Here is a 9620-nt window from a genome sequence, read left to right as displayed (position 1 = left end):
GCCTCTTCCCTCGTTGGTCTGTCTACATAGTGAGTAAGGAATCTCTCCTGAAAACACCTGACAAAAATGGCTCCGTCCAAGCCATCTGCACTAAGGAGGTTCCAGTTGATATTGGGGAAAGTTGAAATCACCCATAAAAACAACCCTGCTACATCTGTATTTTTCCAAAATCTGCCCACCTATGAGTTCTTCAATCTCTCTACTGCTACTAGGGGGTCAGTAGAAAACACCCAATGAGGTCGCTGTTCCCTTGCTGTTCCTAACTTGCACTCATACTGACTCAAAAGGCAACCCTTCCTCAACAACCTTTGTTTCTGTGGCTATGATGCACTCTCTGATTAGCAACGCTACACCCCCTCCTTTTTTTTCCACCATCCTTGTTCTGTTTAAACGTTCTAAACCTGGAATATCAAGCAACCATTCCTGCCCCTGTGAAACCCATGTCTCCGTTATGGCCACAACATCATAGCCCCAAGTACTGATCCATACTTTAAGTTCGTCACTCTTATTTCTGACACTCCTTGCGTTAAAGCAGACAAATTTTAGTCAATCGCACCCTTCCCGATAGATCCACTACATCCTGTCACTGCCCCAGCTGTAACTGCTCCCCTCTCAGATATGTGGCTGTGATTCCCACCCCCCTGCCAAACTAGTTTAAATCCTCCTGAACCACATGAGCAAATCTTCCACCCAGGACATTTTGCCGTCCAGTTCAGGTGCAACCTGTCCTCCATGTACAGGTCCCACCTTCCCCAGAAGGTATCCCAATGGTCTAGGTGTCTGCAGCCCTCCCTCCTACATCAGTCTCACAACTATGTGTTAAGCTGCATTCACTGACTGTTCCTCATCTCACTATCTCGTGGCACCGGTAGCAAACCTGAGATCACTACTCTAGTCGTCCTACCTAACAGCTTCCAACCTAACTGTCTGTAGTCACATTTCAGATCCTCAATCCCTTTCCTGGCTATGTCATTGGTGCCAATATGTACCACGATTTCTGGCTACTCCCCCTCCCCCTTTAGAATCCTGTAAACCTGATTGGCGACATTCTGGACCCTGGCACTGGGGAGGCAACATACCTTGCGGAAATCCCGTTCCTGACCACACATCCTGGACCCTGGCACTGGGGAGGCAACATACCTTCCGGGAGTCCCTTTCCTGATCTGTACACAATACTCCAAATGCGGTCACACCAGAGTTTTGTACAGCTGAAAAATGGCTGCGTGGCTCCGAAACCCAATCCTTCCACCAGTAAAAACTAACACACCGTATGCCTTCTTAAGAACCCTATCAACCTGGCTGGCAACTTTCAGGGATTTATGTACATGGACACTGAGATCTTTCTGCTCATCTATACTGCCAAGAATCTTATCATTTGCCCATTACTCTTTATTCCTGTTGCTCCTTCCAAAGTGAATTACCTCACACTCCACATCAAATTCCATTTGCCACCTGTCAGCCCAGCTCTGCAGCTTATCTATGTCCCTCTATAGCATGCAACATCCTTCGGCATTATCCACAACTCCACCAACCTTAGTGTCATCTGCAAATTTATTAATCTATCCTTTTACGCCCTTATCCAAGTCATTTGTAAAATTGACAAATAGCTGTAGACCCAAACAGATCCTTGCAGTACAGCATTAGTAACTGAACTCCAGGATGAACATTTCCCATCAACCACTACCTCTGTCTTCTTTTAAACAGCCAATTTCTGATCCAAACCACTAAATCACCCTCAAACCCATACCTCCAGACTTTGTGCAATAACCTACCATGTGAACTTTATCAAACGTCTTACTGAAATCCATATACACCATATCAACTGCTTTACCATCATCCATCTGTTTGATCACCTTCTTAAAGAACTCAATAAGCTTTGTGAAGCACAACCTACCCTTCACAAAACCGTGTTGGCTATCCTTGATCTACTTATTCCTTTCTAGATGATTGTAGATCCTGTCTCTTATAACCTTTTCCAAAACTTTACCCAGAACCAAAGTAAGGCTCACTGGTCTGTAATTACCAGGGTTGCCTCTACTCCCCTTCTTGAACAAGTGGACATTTGCTATCCTCCAGTCTTCTTTCACTATTCCTGTAGACAATGATGACATAAAGATCAAAGCCAAAGGGTCTGTAATCTCCTCCCTGGCTTCCCAGAGAATCCTAGATTAAATCCCATCTGGCCCAGGGGATTTATCTATTTTCACACTTTCCAGAATCGCTAACACATTCTTCTTGTGAACTTCAATCCTGTCTAGTCTAGTAGCCTCAGTATTCTCCTCAACAACATTGTCTTTTTCTAATGTGAATAGTGATGAAATGTATTGATTTAGCGCTTTTCCTATCTCCTCTGACTCCACGCACAACTTCTCACTACTGTCCTTGATTGACCTGAATCTTACTCTAGCCATTCTTTTATTCCTGGTATACCTATAGAAAGCTTTAGGGGTTTCCTTGATCCTATTTGCCAACGACAGCTCATGTGGCCTCCTGGTTCTTAGTTCTCTCTTTAGGTCTTTCCTGACTAGCTTGTAACTCTCAAGGGCCTTAAGTGAGCCTTCACACATCATCCTAACATAAGCCTCCTTCTTCCTCTAGACAAGAGATTCAGCTTCTTTAGTAAACCACAGCTCCCTCGCTTGACTACTTCCTCTCTGCCTGACAGTTACATGCTTATCAAGGGCATGCAGTAGCTATTCCTTGAATAAGCTCCATATTTCAGTTGTGCTCATCCCCTGCAGTTTCCTTCCCCTCTATGGATCCTAAATCTTGTCTAATCGCAACCTAATTACCTTTCTCCCAGCTATAATTCTATTCCTGCAATATATATCTATCCCTTTCCATCGTTAAAATGAACATAACTAAATTGTGATCACTATCACCAAAGTGCTCACCTTTCTCGAAATCTAACAGCTGGCTGGGTTCATTACGCAGTACCAAATCCAAGGTGGCCTTGCCCCTTGTTGGCCTGTCTACATACTGTGTCAGAAAACTGTCCTGCACACATTGGACAAAAACAGACCCTTCTAAAGTATTCGAACTATAGTATTCCAGTCAATATTTGGAAAGTTAAAGACCCCGTAACAACTACCCTGTTATTCTTGCTCCTATCCAGAATCATGTTTGCTATCCTTTTCTCTACATCTCTGGAACTATTCAGAAGCCTATAGAAAACTCCCAACAGAGTGACCTCTCCTTTCCTGTTTCTAACCTCAGCCTCCTACTACCTCAGTAGACAAGTCCTCAAATGTCCTTGTCAAACAATATCACACATTCCCCTCTTTTACCATCTTCCCTGTTCTTACTGAAACATCTAAATCCCGGAACCTGCAACAAACATTCCTGTCCCTGCTCTATCCATGTCTTTGAAATGGCCACAGCATTGAAGTCCAAGGTAAAAATCCATGCTGCAAGTTCAGCCACCTTATTCCTGATGCTCCGGGTGTTGATGTAGACACACTTCAAACCACCTTCCTGCTTGCTGGTGCACTCTTGCGACATTGAAACCATATTTCTGACCTCAATACTCTCAACCTCCTGGACACTAGAACTACAATTTAGGTTCCCATTATCCTGCTGAATTGGTTTAAACCCTCCCGAAGAGCATTAGTAAATTCTCCCCCAGGATGTTAGCACCTCTCCGATTCGGATGTAAACCATCCTGTTTTAGAGGTCCCACCTACCCCGGGATGACCCCCAATTATCCAGGTATCCGAAACCCTTCCTCCTCCTCCATCCCTGTAGCCATGTGTTCAGCTCTTTTCTCTCCCTATTCCTCGCATCACTAGCACGTGTCACGGATAACAAACCAGAGATCACAATTCTGTTTGTTCCAGCGCTAAGCTTCCACCCTAGCTCCCTCAATTTCTGCCTTAAATCCCCATCCCTTTTCCTACCTATGTGGATCTTGACTTGGGGCTGCTCCCCCTCCCATCCCCCTGAAGGATCCCAAAAACATGACTACTTCTATCCAAATAATCATCCAATACCCTCTTGAATGACTCATTTGAAGTTGTCTCCACCACATTTGGCTGTGAATTCCCTGTCCTAGCTACTCACATCATTCTTGTTTCATTTGCATGTCACTTTAAATCTATGCCTTTTCTTTCTTTTATGAACAGGCCTTCCATTTAAGAAAGTGATAGTTTACTAATTCACTGTTCTATTCCAATGGTTACACTGAGACCTTCACTGTTCCTTCATTGTTTTGTTTTCCATAAGTAAAAGATGTTTTTGCTTATTTAGCTACACTATTTGAACACCAAATAACATTTTGGTTATTTTTATCAATTCATTACGGTCATTCTAATCATCAGTTAACATCTCTCAAAATCAGGCTCTGTCAAACCATTAGATTGAAGGCATCATCTTCAGGGAATTGGTAGAATACTTTTTAAAAGGATTTTCTTTCTACAGCTGTATTAAATGCTGCACTGGACGTATTATATATTTTCACCAATGAGACAGTAGAAACTTGTAAAATTTATTTTCAGCACAATTATTGATTTCATTGTTTTAATGAATTTCTAGGTTTTTGCCGTACACTTCTAAGGAACAGCACACTCTGCATATGCAAGATTTTAATGACCAAGAGCTCAGCTGATATTACAAACCTGTAGGATTCCAAGACCAAGCAACAACCTTCCACCTGGTGGCCTTCCTGGCAGCTTTCCTTCCTCCTAATCATCTTCTGCCTTCCCTCACTGCTTTCCCCATTCTGCTGTCTTTCCTTGGGCCCGAAGGTGGTACTACAAAAAGACTTTTGACTCATTTTGTCCTGATATAACCAATGAATTATCTTAGACTGGTGCCTATAGCTTTACAGCAAATGATGAAGTCCAAGATCTAGTTTCATGCCTCTAATTCTGGTTCTGGCTCAGCTTGCCACCTGTTTCACCGAACCTGAATTTCCACCACACTGTCTTTTCATTTCATGGTTGCAATGTGATACTCTCAGAAGAAAGTGTGAAGCTCTTCTGAGAGGCTGGCTGCAGATTTGCATTTGATCCAGAGACAATTGCCAATGGGTCTTACCTGTGTGCCAGAAATTGTATATTTTTTTCCCAACTGTACATAGTTGCCTTTTTCAACATTTGATCAAAGGAACTGTGGTGACTTGAAATCTATAAGGCTTCCCCTGCTTTCAGTGAGATACTCCTGTTGTAAGTAATGGCTTCATGTTCGCCACTAGTCTGTTTGTGTACAAAATGTAGCACTAGCTTAACTTCCCTGTCACCCTGAACTCCGTTTGCTGAAATCTGTTTCTTAGTATGTGTAAGTCGACTGTCATAGAATTTGGATCTTAGTCCCTCAGCATCATAAGTGGGAGCATTTTTTGAGACATTTTCCAGATGCATCAGCTGGAATGAATGTCCTCTGCTAATCCTAACAATGAATTATCTGCTTGATGGCAACTGCTTATTGGTTAACTCTTGCTCCATTACAGCTCATCTGTGAAATGCACAAGAATGTGCTACATTGCCTGCAAGATGATGAGTGCCTGAGACTTTCCTTCATTCTTATGAATTATCCTTTTTTCATATCTGGCCCTGTGAGGATGAATCAGTGCTACATTTATATTAACTGTTCAGAAGTGTCCATCAATCACTATTTCTGCTTCACTAATAGAACTACAAAATAATTTTATTTCCTCCAAGCTTTTGGAGAGTGTGGCTGTGAACTTGTTCATTTCTGAAATGAAAGTGATGCAAGTGTTGTGGTGAGTCCTTTCGTTAATTTGATCTAGTGTTTTTCAGTTTCTGTACTAATAAGTACACAGCATGTGTTACATGCATATAGCTAGGCATGTTTCTGATATGATGTAGACAGGAAATGGAACATTTTGGTGATGCAGTTGAATCTTTGCTTTAAGTGTGCTGAAAAACATCTGCATAGGAAGGTATAATTGTACCAGCCTGAGATACATACGTTTCCTTCAGCTCATACATCACCAGTCACCCAAATGGTAGGTAAGTCAGCTGCTAGCTGACGCATGTACAAGAAACAAATCCACAGCCATAATATTCTGCCCATGGGCTCAACAGTTAGGGTATAGGATTCTGGATTAGTGGTGCCGGAAGAGCACAGCAGTTCAGGCAGCATCCGAGGAGCAGTAAAATTGACTATTCATCAGGAATAAAGGCAGAGAGCCTGAAGGGTGGAGAGATAAATGAGAGGAGGATGGGGGTGTGGAGAAAGTAGCATAGAGTACAATCGGTGAGTGGGGGAGGGGATGAAGGTAATAGGTCAGGAAGGAGGGTGGAGTGGATAGGTGGAAAAGAAGATAGACAGGTAGGGCAAGTCATGGGGACAGTGTTGAGCTGGAAGTTTGGAACTAGAGTGCCGTGGGGGAAGGGGAAATGAGGAAACTGTTGAAGTCCACATTGATGCCCTAGGGTTGAAGTGTTCCGAGGCAGAAGATGAGGAGTTCTTCCTCCAGGCGTCTGGTGGTGAGGGAGTGGCAGGGAAGGAGGCCCAGGACCTCGATGTCCTCGGCAGAATGGGAGGGGGAGTTGACATGTTGGGCCACAGGGCGGTGTGGTTGATTGGTGCGGGTGTCCCGGAGAAGTTCCCTAAAGCGCTCTGCTAGGAGGCGTCCAGTCTCCCCAATGTAGAGGAGATCGCATCGGGAGCAACGGATACAATAAATGATATTAGTGGATGTGCAGGTAAAACTTTGATGTATGTGGAAGGCTCCTTTAGGGCCTAGGATAGAGGTGAGGGAGAAGGTGTGGGCACAGGTTTTACAATTCCTGTGGTGGCAGGGGAAGGTGCCAGGATGGGAGGGTGGGTTGTAGCGGGGTGTGGACCTGACCAGGTAGTCACGGAGGGAATGGTCTTTGCGGAAGGCAGAAAGGGGTGGGGAGGGAAATATATCCCTGGTGGTGGGGTCTTTTTGGAGGTGGCGGAATTGTTGGCGGATGATTTGGTTTATGCGAAGGTTGGTAGGTTGGAAGGTGAGCACCAGGGGCATTCTGTCCTTGTTACAGTTGGAGGGGTGGAGTCTGAGGGCAGAGGTGCGAGATGTGGACGAGATGTGTTGGAGGGCATCTTTAACCACGTGGGAAGGGAAATTGCGGTTTGTAAAGAAGGAGGCCATCTGGTGTGTTCTGTGGTGGAACTGGTCCTCCTGGGAGCAGATACGGCAGAGGCGGAGGAATTGGGAATACGGGATGGCATTTTTGCAAGAGGTAGGGTGGGAAGAGGTGTAATCCAGGTAGCTGTGGGAGTCGGTGGGTTTGTAAAAAATGCCAGTGAGTTCTATGTGAGTTGCCAATCATTCTGACTGACCAGTCACTCTAGCAGTCCCAAAAATTTGGAAGTGAGCACGACCAGGCCCATGCAGACATTTGATAATTCTAAAGTGTAGTAAGTCTTTTCCTAGGGACAATCAGGGGGGAGGGGGGATGTGAAATTGGAAGCTGGTTTTGGAGGCAGGCAGAAAGAAACGAGGGGAGGGCATATTCTTGACCTCAAAAAAAAGTTAGGACATGTGCAGTACGATATTCCAATCAATTGGTTTGGTAAATTGGCTATCTTTTGTCCCTTACGTGCTTCCAACTGGAAACATGCCCAGTGGAGGAACTTAAAATCCAGCCTATTATGTCCAGTTTCCCAGCCAATGCCTTTCATGCTTGACCTGTTCCATAGTTCTGTTTGTGCTTTGCATTGAACACAACGTTTGCCCATAGAGACAATAAATATGAATTGAATGAACAAAAAGTTTATGTTGAGTAATTTTAATCAGTGGGGTAGTTTTTTGACCTGATGCATAATTTACCTCTGTGTAAATGACCTTGCTACAGAAAAATTGTGAGCATGTTGGAGAGCTGCCTGAATGCATTACAGTCACTTTGTGTGTGTGTGTGTTAACCTCAATTTCTCTCAGCTACATCATTTGAGTGTTTCCTTTAATGACTATGTTGCATTGGTTCTCAGTTAATGTCCGCTATTTGCAATTGCATATCAGTTTGGTTCAAATTAGGTAGAATAATGACACCTTACTGAGATCACCCTCAGTGACCTTGAATAAATTGAAGGTTATAGTTGTCATGGAGAAGTACCAGGAACTGTTAACTGCCTTAATTAACTAATTGTATTCAAACCAGGCCAGTGAATACTGACTGATCAGGCATTTTCATAGGGATGCAACTTGGATTAGTTGTCTCCATTTACTTTTATTCAATGAAAAATATGTAGTGTGCGATCATATTCCTCTTGCTTACACAATGCAGGCAAGTAATTGTGAGCGTAAATGTAGCTTGTAGCACGTGCAAATAAATCAAAGTACAAACCTTTCTGATGATCCAAAATTGGTTTCTGGCATGATTCTTAAGGCAGTTAGATTATTTTCTAAGTGCTGTCTAATATTGGACAAAAATGACTAAACCATGTATTTTGACTAAGCGTCGTTTTTGTTGAATATCTTAGAGGTCTTTTCCCCACAAAGCCCAATGGGTTTTCTCATGCTATAATCTCAACTGTGCCTCATTAATTACTTGCGCCCGTCATCAGATGTGAGGCTGATTCTCCTACTCACCGCAGCTGGAAGTACCTGAAACTGACTTGCCATTGCTCATGTCATTCAGGACTGGGAATATCCTATTCTATGATCTGCAAGCATGGGCTGGTTAAGCACAAGTGGCATTGTGCCCTCTCCGGACAGTCAAAGGAATGTTGTTTGGTATTGTCTGCCAGCTGTTCGAACATCTGGCCTGGATATCTGGCATTGCAATGGTTCTGAAATACATATACCACATTACTTCACATTCTCCACTACATTGAGGGATATATATAATCTCCACCATTTTTCAACTGAGTGGGACTACACTCACCTAGTTCAATTCCTCTCAAGCCAGTCACAACCATAGAATCACCTGAAATAGCTACCCTTTCTGTTTTTGTACTAATAGCTCTATTGTCTCCCAACGATAAATATCCACTTTGATCCTCTCTTATTTCACATCTCCATGATGCCCCCTAGTGAAATAATATGTAAACACAGTTTTTGAATGAATACTGACCATTACCTGCATTACTTCAGCACCACCTCTTGAGTTGTTGGAGGGAATCCTGAGGGACAGGATGTACATGCATTTGGAAGGCAAGGACTGATTAGGGAGAGTCAACATGGCTTTGTGCATGGGAAATCATGTCTCAAAAACTTTGATTAAGTTTTTTTGAAGAAGTAACAAAGAGGATCGATGAGGGCAGAGTAGTAGACGTGATCTATATGGACTTCAGTAAGGCACTCGACAAGGTTCCCCATAGGAGACTGATTAGCAAGGTTAGATCTGATGGGAGAACTAGCCATTTAGATACAGAACTGGCACAAAGGTAGAAGACAATGTGGTGATGGATGCTTGTTTTTCAGACTGGAGGCCTGTGACCAGGAGAGTGCCACAAGGATCAGTGCTGGGCCCTCTACTTTTCGTCATTTATCTAAATGATTTGGATATGAGCATAAGAGGTACAGTTAGTAAGTTTGCAGATGACACCAAAATTGGAGGTGTAGTGGACAGCAAAGAAGGTTACCTCAGATTATAATGGAATCTTGATCAGATAGGCTAACAGCTGGATTTTAATTTAGATAAATGCGAGGTGTTGCATTTTGGGAAAGC

The sequence above is a fragment of the Chiloscyllium punctatum genome, chromosome 1 (assembly GCF_047496795.1).
Source record: "Chiloscyllium punctatum isolate Juve2018m chromosome 1, sChiPun1.3, whole genome shotgun sequence".
Taxonomy (NCBI): domain Eukaryota; kingdom Metazoa; phylum Chordata; class Chondrichthyes; order Orectolobiformes; family Hemiscylliidae; genus Chiloscyllium; species Chiloscyllium punctatum.
The sequence above is the reverse complement of the archived record's forward strand: the minus strand, read 5'-3'. Positions refer to the sequence as shown.